This window comes from Canis lupus, chromosome X (assembly GCF_011100685.1).
Source record: "Canis lupus familiaris isolate Mischka breed German Shepherd chromosome X, alternate assembly UU_Cfam_GSD_1.0, whole genome shotgun sequence".
NCBI classification, from domain to species: Eukaryota; Metazoa; Chordata; class Mammalia; order Carnivora; family Canidae; genus Canis; species Canis lupus.
The window spans coordinates 118,729,722-118,744,880 of record NC_049260.1 but is presented as its reverse complement, the minus strand read 5'-3'; the positions used below and the strand labels follow the sequence as shown (position 1 = coordinate 118,744,880).

The following is a 15,159-nucleotide window of genomic DNA, read 5'->3' as shown; positions in this document are numbered from 1 at the left end:
TAGCCCTGGGGAAGGGCCTAGGAACCAGGAGTCAGGGAGGACCAGAAAGCAGCCTTTGGGGGAAGCAAGTTTGGTAACAGGAGTTGAAAAAGGCGTCCTCCCTGAAAACCCAAGAGGTTGGGAATGTCACTAGACCAATCTAAGAGATGAGCAAACTAAGGAACCATGAGTTTAGGTAATTGTTTGTTTGTAACCTTTCCAGGAGATTCCTGGGTATAATCTGAAACTGGGTCCCATATATGGAGGGCAGGGAGAGATCAAAGAAAGATGCAGGCCACTCCAGATCGGGAGATAGCAGGTTTAATAAACAAGGGAACTTATATATGAGGCTTGTCTTGGGTGGCTGCAAGATGAGTTGATCTCTACATCTGCCCACCAGAATCCTAAGAGTTTATCTAGAAGCCATAACTGGGTTCAGTCACGACTACCATCCAGATGGTCACAATACCATGTGGTAACTTGGGGTTATGTCCTTTGGCAGCTTCTAGGAGCAGGGAAGGTAAGCAGAATGCACAGTCCAAAGACAGGGGGGGAGGTGAGGACCCTCCCATCGCTAGAGTCCAGCTCACGAATGAACTGGAAACCATGCCCTCGGTGACGTCCTCCAATAGTAATTGGACCAAGACCCCATGAGAATTGGTGGAGACAGTCATAATGAAATAAAATACACTGGACACAAAGGTGATGAATATTCAAACTCATCACATCTTAATTCCTTTCCAATAGTTCCCAATTATTTATTCTCTTCAGGTAATTCACATATATTATATACAAATGGTGGAAATATTAAATGCAATGGACTGAGGAGCAGTGATACAGCAGAAGCTGTGAACAAAGCAGAAGATGGAGGAGAAAGAAAACACGTATGGGCCAGAGGGAAAAATATGTGATTTGGCAGAAAGGTGAGCAGAAATAGAAGGTTCAAGATATGAAATTAAAAAAATTTTGTCATGAAGGTCCCTCGGGAGGTTGGCAGAGCTTTGAACCAGGGCACAGAGGCAGGATTACTGCCAACACTTTAGGGCAGCCCCTTCTCTGAGACAGGAAGGACGGATGAAAGGTGGCTTGGGATGAGGGAGGGAAGCTTGGAGCTAAGAGCCCATGATCGACTGACTGAAGTTCCAAAGTTCCCTAAGAGGAAACATTCATAAATCATACGTTTAGTTTTAAAGATTCTATTTATTTAAATGAGAGACAGAGACAGAGACACAGAGAGAGAGATAGAGAGAGAGACAGAGAGACAGAGAGAGAAGCAGGCCCCATGCAAGGAGGCAGATACGGGACTCAATCCCGGGACTCTGGGTTCATGCCCTGGGCCGAAGGCAGGCTCTGAACTGCTGAGCCACCCAGGGATCCCCAAACAATGATGCTGTAAGAAATTGCATTACTGGGGCGCCTGGGTGACTCAGTCGATTGAGCATCTGAGTATTGATTTTGGCTCAGGTCATGATTCTGGGGTTGTGGGATCAACCCCTGTGTCAGGCTGCAGTGCTGGGTGTGGAGCCTGCTTGGGACTCTCTCTCTCCCTTTCCCTCTGCCCCTACCCCCACTCATGTTCTCGCATTCTCTCTCTCTCTCTCCCAAATAAATAAATCTTAAAAGGAAAAAGAAAGAAATTGTATTACTAAATCCTAGAGAAGCAACGAAGAGCAGCAATGTTTTACCAGCCCCACCTCTGCAAAAAGTCATTGTAGGGGCAGTGTGACAGTATTTCCAAATTGGACACGGCCACCACAACCTCGTCTTGCAGAGACAGTGCAGCAGAATCAGGGAGAACTTCATCATTGCTTGGGGGCAAGTGTTAAGATGAAGGAGAGACTCTGCACTGCCCCAGGAGCCACTTTCCTCCTCTTCCACAATCTCAAGCCTTCCCTTTCAGCTTCCTGTAAGTTAAATGTCACCATGGGACTAAACTCTGGCCAATGAGACACTGGTGTCATGAAATTGTCTTGGGAAAATGTGCGGCAGCCTTCCTGGAAGAGCCTGTGGCCTGTGCCCTATAACCTGCTTCTTCAGTTGCTCCTCACTCCTCTTGGCTGGGACACTTACAGGATGGCTGGAGCTGGAACAGCAGCTGGGACCATGAGGGAACCTTGAGAACCCTGGCGATGTATGGTGGAGGAAAGAAGCCAGGCAGTCCGGGTGGCTCAGGCAATTAGGGCCACCTTCAGGCCAGGTTGTGATCCTGGAGAGCGGGGATCAAGTCCCACATTGGGCTCCCTGCATAGAGCCTGCTTCTCCCTCTGCCTGTGTCTCTGCCTCTTCCTCTGCCTCTCACTCTCCCACTGGCTCTCTCTCTCTCTCTCTCTCTCTCTCTCTCTCTCTGTGTGTGTGTGTGTGTGTGTGTGTATTTGTCTCTCATGGATAGATGAAATCTTAAAAAGAAAACAAAGCAAGAAGCCAAAAGGACTCAGGATTCCAAAGCACTCGGTGGGCGAACAGAACCAGCAAACCAGCCCTGAGCTATCTACCTGTGGCTTCCACCTGAGAGAGAAATGACCTCTCGTGGTCTGTGAGCCGCTGTCTGCAGCCCCAACTAATCACGGCTACACCCCATCATAACGGATGCAGAAAACAACTATCCCAGGCCCCTAAGGGCTCCCAGGGCCCGACGGGCGAACAGACTTTCTGTTTCCAGCCCAGACAGAGGAACACTGACCACATTTCTAAAGCCTCACAGAGACTTGAGGGAGTGAAAGGAATGGAGTCAACAGTGAGGCTGGGTCAAATGGGGTGCAAAGGGGGTCCTGTCCCAGGGAGCCAGCGTGTCCGCTGTCCTTGCCAGAGACCGGGTTACACCCACCAGACCACGGGGGTGCTAAACCTCTGACCTCCACCCTTCTCCCCTGCCCTCTCTTTCTCTTCTGCCGCACTGACAACACTCTAAAGTCCAGGGGCGCCTGGGGGCTCAGCGGTTGAGTGTGTGCCTTTGACTCGGGGTATGACCCCGGGGTCCTGGGGTTGAGTCCTGCATCAGGCACCCCCCGCGAGGGGACTGCATCTCCCTCTGCCTGTGTCTCTTCCTGTCTTTCAGGAATGAATAAGATCTTAGGAAACTAAACCAACCCCTAGAGTCCTGAGGAGGAGAGATCAGCCTTCCTACTTTTCTGTGGTCCAGTGCCTGAATCTGAGCCTTACCTACTCCAGTGGTTCACAAGTTACTGAGGAAGGGAAACATGATGCTGACAGAGACCAGGAGGTGACAGTCTCCTTTCAGAATACTCTCCTCATGTTTAACCATACACCCCCCTCTGCTTCGAGAGTTTGCTTGTCTGTGTGACAGCTGCAGCTCGCCTGGGATTCCGATCCGTGACAGGGCAGCAGAATTGGTAGCCATGCGGCTTCTCCATGTGCGTAATGCCTGTCACGCGGCTCAGGGCAAGTACGGAGAGCGTGGGTCTCCCGAAGGCTGACGCGATGCACCTGACCATTGCTCTGGAGTGCAGTGTCAGGAGCGCTGCCGCCCCCCCAACACGCGGGGTCCCCATCAGCCACCCTGCTAAGGACCTTCCTGGAAGGCACACCGACGGACAGTGGTTGGGGCCAGTCTCGGATCACCACTTTGTAGCAAAGAGCACCAGGGTGGACGGGCCGAGGTTCTGCCCCGACCCACGTGCTTCGGGGACTCAGACCACCCGTGGACTACTGCAAGGCATGAGTTCATCCTTGAGGTGGAGTTGGAAGGAAGAAAAGGCGCATAGTCCACCTCAGAGCCCAAGGCTGGGACACGGGCTCGTGCTGTGTTCGGGTGCCGCTCTGTAAACTGCAGGAGGGGTGGGCGGGGGGAGGCTGCTATGGCCTGGAGAGCTGGGCAGGGCTCTGTCTCTCTGAGCAGACTTCCACCCGTCTTCTATTCAGGATGCCACAAACGTTGTGCAGACCCCGTCGGCGGGCAAGCATGGACGTCCTCAACACACGAGAACGAAGCCAGGTGGCCCCAACGGAGACCAAACCTACAGGTGAAAGCGCAGGAGATACAAAGAGGCTACCACTTTATGAGCTTTGCCCATGGGCCCGGCCCTTGGATAGATCTGCCCATGTCAAGGTGTGGGATGGGAGGAAGGGGAAATCAAGGTGGCAATGCCAGCAGCCTGGTAATGCTGGCATCTGGAAGCCCAGGTCTGTCCAGTGGCACCCACTGAGTTTGAATGACACCAGGGGCCTCGTACACTGCTAGGCTAGACAGTACAGTATTAGCTTTGGTCCCCCCTCCTCTTCCCTATGCACCTCAGTCCCTGTGTCTCCACCTCACTCAATCATCAGGATCCACCAATTCTACCTCAAAAACGTCTCTAGCTCTCTTCCTCCCTTGGGCACTGTCTGCATTCAGGCCCTGATCATTTATTGCCTTCTAACTGGTCTCCTCTCTCAGGCTCTTGCAATCCCTCCTCCACACTCCCGCTGGGGAACTTTCTAGAAGCCCTGACAGGACCACTGAGATAGACTTTGGACTTTCCATAGGTAAGGGGAAGACGTCTCCAGTGAAAGACCAGCCCACATGAACAGTGTTTCTGTGCGGGGACTGTGTTGCTCTCCCGAGGACCCCAAGGATCAGGACAACAGGGGCCTTGCATGCTGCCACCCTGAGAGAGAGTCAGAAGCCAAGAAGTGGGCAATGAAGCTAAGTGCTTCATTGGAAGCAAAGGTTCCATTTTGGAAGCCCCCAGAAATGCAGGCCTCTTTCCTCCTCTGTCCTCTATGCAAATGCTCAGTGCTTTCTGACTCTTCAAAATAGTCTTTACACTTCATATAGCACCTTTCATCAGAGGGTCTCACAAAAGAAGCTCAAAACCATTTCCTCACAGACTCTTTATCCACATCCCTGTGTGAGCAATGCCCACCCAGGGGCGCAGGAAGGGAGGAGACCAGGTTCTGGCGCTTCCTTGGGAGGTTTTCATGCCGCTTCCGAATTCCTTCCTGGCTCCCTGAAATCCTAGGTAGAACCCCATTGAATAAGAAGAAAAGTAACAGCATCTTGTATGTGGGAGAGAAAGGGGGTGGGCAGTGGCAAAGAAAGGCAGAACATAGAAGAACCGAATGGTTAACCATGGCTATTACCTCCTCTGGGAGAGTGAGCATAGGGCTAGAATGATCCCTCCATTCACTTCTGGGCTGTATGGGTTTTTATTTTGTTTATTTTTTGGAAGAATGTATAGCTATTTAGGGCTTAGATAATATCAAAAACAATCTCTTAAAAACGTCAAGTATCATGAATACTGGTGAAAAGAGTAGTGAAGTATTTTGACGGGTAGTATACTAGTACCTAACTGTATGGATTCACGTTTATGAGGAATCTAAAGAACAAAACCAATGAATAAACCAAGAGAAAACCGAGATGGACTCATAAAAACAGAGGACTAACTGGTGACCACCAGAGGGGAAGGATGTAGGAGACAGTAGAAATGGGCGAAGGGGTTGAAGAGGTACAACTTTCTAGTTATGAAACAAATGAGTCACAGAGATGAAAAGTGCAGGATAGGGAATAGAGTCGATAATACTCTAATAACCACCCATGGCAACAGAAGGGGACCACACTTACCATGGTGAGAGCACTGAGTGACTCACAGAAATGTCAAACCTCTACGTTGTACACCCGAAATAATATAACATTGCATGTCAACAGCATTTCATAACACAAAGAACTCAACCCCCCCAATAGTACTGAACATTTATATTGAATATAATATAGACTAATATTATATTTGTTTCTCCAAAACAAGTTTGAGACGCTGGAGAAAGTCCATGGTATTTTGATAGGGATTGCATTAAACGTGTAAATTGCCCTGGGTAACATTGACATTTTCACAATATTAATTCTTCCAATCCATGAGCATGGACTATTTTTCCATCTCTTTGTGTCCTCCTCAATTTCTTTCAGAAGTGTTCTATAGTTTTTAGGGTATAGATCCTTTACCTCTTTGGTTAGGTTTATTCCTAGGTATCTTATGCTTTTGGGTGCAATTGTAAATGGGATTGACTCCTTAATTTCTCTTTCTTCAGTCTCATTGGTAGTGTATAGAAATGCCACTGATTTCTGGGCATTGATTTTGTATCCTGCCACCCTACCAAATGGCTGTATGAGTTCTAGCAATCTTGGGTGTAGGCTTTGGGGTTTTCTAGGTAGAGTATCATGTCATTGGCGAAGAGGGAGAGTTTGACTTCTTTGCCAATTTGAATGCCTTTAATGTCTTTTTGTTGTCTGATTGCTGAGGCTAGGACTTCCAGTACTATGTTGAATAGCAGTGGTGAGAGTGGACATCCATGTCTTGTTCCTGATCTTAGGGAAAGGCTCCCAGTGCTTCCCCACTGAGAATGATATTTGCTGTGGACTTTTCGTAGATGGCTTTTAAAATGCTAAGGAATGTTCCCTCTATCCCTACACTCTGAAGTGTTTTGATCAGGAATGGATGCTGTATTTTGTCAAATGCTTTCTCTGCATCTAATGAGAGGATCCTATGGTTCTTGTTTTTTCTCTTGCTGATATGATGAATCACATTGATTGTTTTACGAGTGTTGAACCAGCCTTGTGTCCCGGGGATAAATCCTACTTGGTCATGGTGAATAGTTTTCTTAATGTATTGTTGGTTCCTATTGGCTAGTATCTTGTTGAGAATTTATGCATCCATGTTCATCAGGGATATTGGTCTATAATTCTCCTTTTTGGTGGGGTCTTTGTCTGGTTTTGGAAGTAAGGTGATGCTGTCCTCATAGAACGAATTTGGAAGTACTCCATCTCTTTCTATCTTTCCAAACAGCTTTACTAGAATAGGTAGGTTTCTTCTTTAAACGTTTCATAGAATTACCCTGGGAAGCCATGTGGCCCTGGACTCTTGTGTCTTGGGAGGTTTTTGATGACTGCTTCCATTTCCTCCCTGGTTATTGGCCTGTTCAGGTTTTCTATTTCTTCCTGTTCCAGTTTTGGTAGTTTATGGTTTTCCAGGAATGCGTCCATTGCCTAATTTATTGGCGTATAGCTGTTCATAATATGTTTTTAAAATCGTTTGTATTTCCTTGGTGTTGGTAGTGATCTCTCCTTTCTCATTCATGATTTTATTAATTTGACTCTTCTCTCTCTTCTTTTTAATAAGGCTGGCTAATGGTTTATCTAGCTTATTAATTCTTTCAAAGAACCAACTCCTGGTTTTGTTGATCTGTTCCACAGTTCTTCTGGTCTCGATTTCGTTGAGTTCTGCTCGAATCTTTAATAACTCTCTTCTTCTGCTGGGTGTAGGATCTATTTGCTGTTTTTTCTCTAGCTTCTTTATGTGTAAGGCTAGCTTTTGTATTTGAGTTCTTTCCAGTTTTTGAATGGATGCTTGTATTGCGATGTATTTCCCCCTTAGGACTGCTTTTGCCGCTGCCAGTTCTTGAAGTCCCTGCAGGAGGGAAGGAGGAGGGTCCTCAGGGTGCAGACTACCAGCCCAGCCCTGGGGCCCAGTGTGGACAGGAGGGCTGGCTCGCACTCTGAGAGGTCCCTGGCAGTCCAGTTGGGACGGTACCCCTGGGCCTCTCAAGGGCCTGCCCAGGCCCTGTCCTTCCCAGGCCAAAAATCCCTGCAAGAACACAGGGCCCCGACACTCCACAGGAGGAAGCCAGGGCCCCAGCCCAGGCCACACTTGCCAAAGTTCAGGGCCACCTCTGGCTTCCATCTGGGCTGGGATGGGGTGCCTCTGTGTCTTCACCTGGACCCCACACAAGGCCTGGGAAGACCCTCCGGCTAGCCCTGAGGCCACCCTCTTTGCACCTTCCTTGCAAGGACCCCTGCCACGACCCCCCACCAGCCAAAGTTCCGAGAAATCAGTTGGGCCACCCATCCCGCCTCTCCCCATGGCCCAGACATGGTCCTTAGGGATCCTGCTGTGGGAGGCATCCCCTCATTTCTCACCTCAACCCCCCCCCAGGGCCATGTCAGGGCACCCGCCTTCTCTGCTGACCTGATTCCAGACACTGAGACGCAGGCCCTCCTCTCCCTGAGCCATTTCTCACCTCGACCCCCCCAGGGCCATGTCAGGGCACCCGCCTTCTCTGCTGACCTGATTCCAGACACTAGGCCCAGGCCCTCCCCTCCCTGAGCCCAGGGATCTGGAGAGGAGGAGTGGCTCCACGGAACAGGCTGCACCACGTGTTCCCTTCCCAGGGCTGCCAGGGAAGGGCACCCAGATTTCAGGACCCTCTGCTCCTGGGCCTGAGGGCTGGCTTGGGAGCCACTCATTCCTTCAATGTGGGGTGGGCGGGGTTCCTCACACAGACTCTTGGCAGGCCCCGGGACTCCTGGGCATCTATCATCCAGGTGGGCCTCCTCCTACACTCTGACTAGGACCTCTCCCAGGGGGCTCCTCAACTCCCTGAGAACTGGGAGAGGAGCAGGGGAAGGTACCCTGTTATGTCGTATGTCTCCGTCCTGTCCTGTGTCCCCTGCCAGGCAGGTCACAGCCGCAAAGCCCCGCCCCCCCCAGTCCCCTAGCAATATCAGGAAGGGCTGCCCTGGAGAGTGGCCCATCTGCCCTGGGGTGCAGATGCCTTCAGGCTCCTGAGAGTGTCCCCAGCATTATCCTGCCAGGACCTGCTCTTCCTCCGGGCCCCCAACATCCCATAGAGGACACCTGCCCCTCACACCGAGACCATAACAACCCCAGGTCAGCCCACCTTCCTGCCGCCCACCCGCCCCAGGGACAAGTGAGCATGCCACTGAGGGCCAGTGCTTTCCCATCCTCAGTGGGCTGCCCACAGGACAGGGCCCCCCTCCACTGCACTGGCTTCCTTGCTTACGGGCCGGGGGGGCCAGCCAGGCCGTCCCCAGGGTCCTCACCCTGACTCCCCACAGGCCGTGTGCCCTTCACTCACACCCTCACCAACCACCACTAGGCCCTGCTCCTTTGAAGCACAAGCCCTCAGGCCCTAACACTCAGAGGTGGACATCAGGACCGTAGCACGGGCTCATCTTGCACGGGATCCTCCTTCCTGCCTGGATTGCACGTGCTGGGGCCCAGGGTCCCTCAGTCCTCGGTGTGGTCCTCACGTTCAATCCCCTCACGTCCCAGGTCAGCCCTGGGGCGGCTCCAACCCCGCTCTTTCCACCAAGCCCCCAGGCTCTAGGAGACTTGGCTGGCAAGCCAGGGCACATCTCAGGGGGTCATTGAGCCCCGGGGGCTCCCAGGACACAGTATAGTCTCATCGCTAGGGCTGCAGTGCCCCTGCGGTCCTGGCCTTGGCCACGAGCCACACGTGGGCCATTGCCTCCCACCACACCTGACCCCGCCGCTGCCCACACCCTGGAGGCAGTGCTCCAGCCCAATGGCCACAGTGTGGGAGTCCCCGTCGCACCAGCCGCCACGCAGCTCGGGGCTTGTCCACCCCCCCACCCCCGGCAGCCTCCTGAGGCTGAGTTGCTGGCAGCTCCCTGGGGAACCACTCCCTCGGGGGTCTCAGTCCCTCGGGGGTCCTCGCTTCCAGCCCTAGCTGACGCTGGGCCCCTCGGGCAGCCTCCCGAGGCTGGGCCACTCACCCAGGCCCTCACCTCCACCCGGACCCCAACGGGGACAGGAGTGACCGCCTTTCCATCAGGACCAGGACCCAGCCTGGGGGCTTCCCAGAGCTCACAGAGGGGGCTGAGCTGGGGGGCGGAGGATAGGTTCCCTGGGCCCTTCTTCTCCCCCTGCTGGCAGTGCTCCCTGGGCGCCTAGGCCTCTGCCTGGCTCCACTCGGCCTGCCTCCCGGGACTGACTGTGGACTGGGGTGCGGGGTCCCTCCGTCCTCCATGGACATCCTCGCCAGGAACCCAGCAGGACCTGGGCCCAACTTCTGCCCCCTCAGGGAGGCCCTGCTCTGAACACCAGCCCCCTGGTCTCTCAGAGCCCGGATGCGGAGGGGGGCTTCACCACGTGTTCCCAACCCCCACCACGAACTTCCCGGGACCGACTCTGGGCTGGGGTGCAGGGTCCCCCGGGCTTCTTCCGCATCCTCCCCGGGATTCCCAGCTGCACTCGGGGCCCTCCCCTCTGCCCACATGTCCTAGGCCCTGCTCCTGACGCCAGGGGCCCCCAGTGTCTCGGGAGGCCCGGATGTGGAAGTCTGAGCACCCATACTCACACGGGAGAGCAGGTCCCCATCCCCCGGGGGGCCTCACAGCCCTTGTGACCCTCCGACGGGGTCTCCTTTGTCCCTGTCAATGGTCCATCCCTCAAACCCTTAGCCCCTGGACCTTCCCTCCACCCACCTCAGTGTCTGCTCCCGCCACACCAGGCCTCAGGCTCTCGGGTACCCGGATGTCCCAGGCCTGCCTCACCCGCCGCCACCATCCGGCCCCATCCCGCTCCTCCGCGGCCTTCCCGGGCTCACCGTGGGCCCTGACCTCCGCCGGGTCCCCTCTGTCCCCCTCAGGGTCCATCCTTCGCCTCCCCTTAGCCCCTGGACCCTCCCTCCGCCCCCCTCAGCGTCTGCTCCTGCCACACCAGGCCTCAGGCTCTCGGGTACCCGGATGTGCCAGGCCTGCCGCACCCGCCGCCACCATCCAGCCCCATCGCGCTCCTCCGCGGCCTTCCCGGGTTGACCGTGGGCCCTGATCTCCGCCGGGTCTCCTCTGTCCTCCCTCAGGATTCATATCTTGCCTTCCCTTAGCTCCTCAGCCATCGCGTCTGACCACCTAAGAGTTGCTCCTAACACCTAGTCTCTCAGAGACCCCGATGAGGAAGTGGGGCCTCACCACGTGTTCCCATCCCACCTCCCACGACCTTCCCCGGACTAACTCTGGGCTGGGGTGTGGGGTCCCCCGGGCCTCTTCTGCATCCTCACTGGGATTCCCAGCAGCACCCGGGGCCCTCCCCTCTGCCCACGTGTCCTAGGCCCTGCTCCTGACGCCAGGGGCCCCCATTGTCTCGGGAGGCCCGGATGTGGAAGTCTGAGCACCAATACTCCCACGTGAGGGCAAGTCCCCATCCCAGGGGGCCTCACAGCCCTTGTTACCCTCCGCCGGGTCCCCCCTGTCCCTCTTAGGGTCCATCCCTCGCCTCCCCTTAGCCCCGGGACCCTCCCCTCAGCCCTCAGCGTCTGCTCCCGCCACACCAGGCCCCAGGCTCTCGGGTACCCGGATGTGCCAGGCCTGCCGCACCCGCCGCCTCCATCTGGCCTCATCCCGCTCCTTCGTGGCCTTCCCGGGCTCACCGTGGGCCCTGACCTCTGCCGGGTCCCCTCTGTCCTGGGCTCCTGGGTCCCCGCCGTGTCACCGCGTCCCCACCGGCACTCCCTGTGTCCCTGCCCCTCTCAGGCCACTGCCCCAGGCCCTGGCATCCAGGCCTCAGCTCGACGCCGCGGCCCCGCCTTCCCCCGCGTGGTCTCTCAGGGTTCAGAAAGGGCCCCCCCACCCCCCGCCGCCCTCCGGGGCCCCTCCCCCGCCCTCGAAGCCCCCTCCCGGGGCTACCTGCTGCCCGGCTGCCGCCGGCCCGGGCCTGGCCTCCTTCCAGGGGACCCCAATGCGCCCCCCACACGAGGCCCTCCGCTCCCTCAGACCTCCGAGGCGGAAGTCGGCCCACGTCACATCCGGACCCCGTGCCAGGGGTCCCTAAGGGCTGGTTGCACGTCCGCGGGAGATGGGCTCTGCGTGGCGGGGGTAGGAGGACACCTGTGGGAGGCTCCCTGGGTCCTCTCGCGGGTCCTCCCTCCCCGGACTCGGGCGGGCTGCGGCCTCGGCTCTCTGCAGACCTCAGTCGGTGCCCCTTACACCGAGCCTCTCAGGCCCCGACGTGTCGTCCCTGAGCGCCCGAGGGGTGGTTGCTGCGGCTCGGGCCCCACCGGCTCTGCAGGTCCCGGGGTGGCCCAGGGCTGCCGGCAGGGGCACAGCAGGGTTCGGCGGCCCCCAGCGTCCTGGCACAGGTCGGCTCTCAGTCCTCACCCAGGAGGCCCTCATCAGGACACAGGCCTGCTGTGCAGCCGCAGCGCCCATAGCCCCGGGGCAGGGCAGGGGCAGGGGCCGGGAGGAAGCGCCCCTTCCCACGGGGTCCCTTGGCCAGCAGCCAGACTTTAGGGACATCGTGTTAAAGGTTTAGTTTCCTGGGGGCGGCCGAGCAGCTGCAAGGGTGTCTAGGGGTGTCCCGTATTGCGGGGCCCACTGCAGGGAGTTTTCCCCTGACATGCTGCGTCATCGGGAGAAACACACCGTCCCTCTCTACCTAGCGTGTGTCCAGTGCACGCGTATGTATAAGGTGTGCAGATTATAGGTGCTGGTATGCAAATGTACGTACATATCACCTAAATACGGACAGCGACACACGTATGTGCGTGTGTGTTCCCGTTATACATGCGTTTGTATATGTATTTATATAGGTGTAGACTATATATATACTTTATCAAAAATACCTTTTCTTACTGTGTGAATTGCTTTGATACTCCCTACTCTATTTCAGGTTGATTCTGTATATTCTACTTAAGTGATTTTTTTAAGGGGCATTCCTTGCCACTAAGATGATTTCAGGGGGTTATTTGCATAGACTCTAGAGTCCAATGCCTCAATCATCCTGTCTTTCCCCGTGTCCTCTTAGCACCCCAGGGCTAATGTCATGTGTACTCTGAGGCCTTGCCTCAGATTTATGCTGGGAAGCAGAAGCAGAAGTTGGAAATTGCTCCGCCTATCAATCCTGTCATCTGCATTGATGCAGGCTGCATTCCCTCCCCACATCCCTGATGTTCCCTGCATCCCCAACCCAGACTCAATATCCAGCTCAGCAGTCTTCAGGGTCCCCCAAGGCTTTCTCCTCATTTATTGTTCGGACGTTGTTTATTCTGTGTGTGTTTTTCAAGACTTTCATTTCTTTCTTTCTTTCTTTCTTTTTTTTTTTAAGGTTTTATTTCTTTACTCATGAGACACACAGAGAGAGACAGAGAGGCAGCAACACAGGCAGAAGGAGAAGCAGGCTCCACGCAGGGAGCCCGATGCGGGACTCGATCCAGGCTCTCCAGGACCAAGTATCTGCCCAAGACTTCCTTTTTTTTTTAAGTGAGGTTTTAGTTGCACAGAAATGAAAACGGAAATTCCTTCCTCATCGTATTCTGATAGAAGCTTTTTCCATTAGCTAGTGCTGAATTTCTTTCAAAGGAGTCTTCTATACCCAGTCGTGATCAGATGTTTTTAGTTCCATTATTTTGTTAATGTAGATAAATACAGTTGAAAGATTTTTCTTTTTTTTTTTTTTTTTTAAGGATTTTATTTATTTACTCATAGACACAGAGAGAGAGGCAGAGACACAGGCAGAGGGAGAGGGAGAAGCAGGCTCCATGCTGGGAGCCCGACGTGGGACCCGATCCCAGGTCTCCAGGATCACACTCCAGACTGCAGGCAGCGCCAAACCGCTGCGCCACCAGGGCTGCCCAAATACAGTTGAAAGATTTTTCTGACGTTAAGGCAGATTTCTGTTCACTGGGCACCGCCTCTCGTCCGTTTCGTTCACTACGATTTTGAATATGCATATACTTATTCAGGATATTTGCTGCTATATGAGTGCTTTTGGCTTAAGCGTTCTTTCAAGGTGGATTTCTCCTCTAGCATTTACATCCAGGAGCACTAGCGTGGGACATTTAATTGAAAACAATGCCCATATTTTTCTTTAGTTTGAAGGAGTTTTGCTAAGATGATGACTTCTCCCCAACCATTTGGCCGAATGAGACCACAGGGCGGTGGGGTGGGGGTGGGGGGGGGGGAGGTGGGAGTCCAAAGTGGCCGAGGAGTTGAGAGACCTAAGTTCCTCTGGTCCCCGGAATTCAGCGAGACAGCTACTAAATCATTCTGAACCCCTGAGAACTGAACCGGAGATCTACAAAAAGAATAGCTGCAACTCTACAAAGAGAAAAGCATCCAGTTTCTGCAAGACAGGAGGTGTGGAGAAGTGAAATGGAAGCGATACATGGGAAGATGGGCGGGGGGGGGGGGGGGGGGCAAAAGGGAGGCGATACATGGGAAGATACGGGGGAGCCAAAAGGGGGCGAGCTCCAGCAGCCTCCACCAGAGAGTGATGGAGCAGCAGAGAGCGCAGAATCCGGACCTTTAGAAGTCCGCTCCGGTGAGGGACGGCCCTGCCTGCCCGGTGCTCAGACAGTGAAGCGGGTGCAGAATCCTAGGTGGGACAGCGTGGTCTCAGGATCCCCCGGGGTCACAGGAACACTGACAGTGCCTGAGTGCAGCAGAGCTCCCAGACATCGGAGCAGGGAAGCCGGCTGCAGCGGGCTCTTGGCCAGTGGTGGCCGTAGCCCTGGAACCCAGCAGGGTCAGTGGGTCCCAGCACCCTCAGCGCAAAGGCTCTCCGAGCAGGAGCCCAGCAGGCGGCAGAACCGGCAAGCCCCCCCTTGCTCCCCCTGGGGAGGAGCAGCGCACATGTCCACACAGCAGGAATCTGCAGGGTTTGGAAGGCGAAGCAGGGTCCGTGCCTGAGATGGAAATGCTTGGTCACAGGCTGGGTGAGCACAGTGTGCGGTCCGGTACCAGGGAGACAGGAGTGATGGGTTGCCTTTCACTGGGGGTGCGCTAAGGAGCGGGACCCTGAGCTTTCGGCCCTGGGGCTGGGGATGAGGAGGCCACCACTTTCGCTCTCAGCCTCTAAAGAGGCCTGCAAGGCCTTCACGGAACAAAATCCACAGAGAGCAACCCGGACCAGATTACTTAGCCTGGCCCCCTGGCAAGGGCGGTGCACGCCCACTCGGGGCAAAGACCCCTGAGAATCAGCGCAACAGGTCCCTCCCCCAGAAAGTCAGCAAGAGCGTGCGGCCCAGACCAACTTTACCGAACACTGAGAACCGCAAAACCCCAGCGCTAGGGGAATATAACATACACAATTCATAGCGTTTTCCCCCATGATTCTTTGGTCTTTCCATTTTATTTATTTATTTTTTTTTTCGCTTTCCTTTTGCAACCAATTTCTTATTTTATCAAACTTTTAGGAAATATTTTTTAGTTTTCATTCTTACAGTTACATGCTATCCTTCCATTGTTTTTAATTTTATTTGTGTAAGTTTTTTTTTTTTTCTTTACACCCTTGCGGTGCAGTTTCTTCCACCAGACCAAAATACACGTAGTGTACGGTATATGATTCTGTTTTCTTCACCTGTCTCATCAAAATCGCTTTTTTTTTTCTTTTTTCTCCTTCTTTGTTTCTTTCTTGTTAAGTTCTTTCTATG

At 54.3% G+C, this 15,159-nt stretch overlaps 1 long non-coding RNA gene across 1 annotated transcript in view; it reads right to left on the bottom strand.

Moving 5' to 3' along the window:
* The window catches only part of LOC119878091, a 47,950-nt gene extending 35,953 nt beyond the window's left edge, over nucleotides 1-11,997 (bottom strand). The window contains exon 1 of the long non-coding RNA XR_005386498.1: nucleotides 11,417-11,997. This is a non-coding gene — a long non-coding RNA (uncharacterized LOC119878091). The remainder of the gene's footprint in view (nucleotides 1-11,416) is intronic.
* Between the last annotated feature and the right edge of the window lie 3,162 nt (nucleotides 11,998-15,159).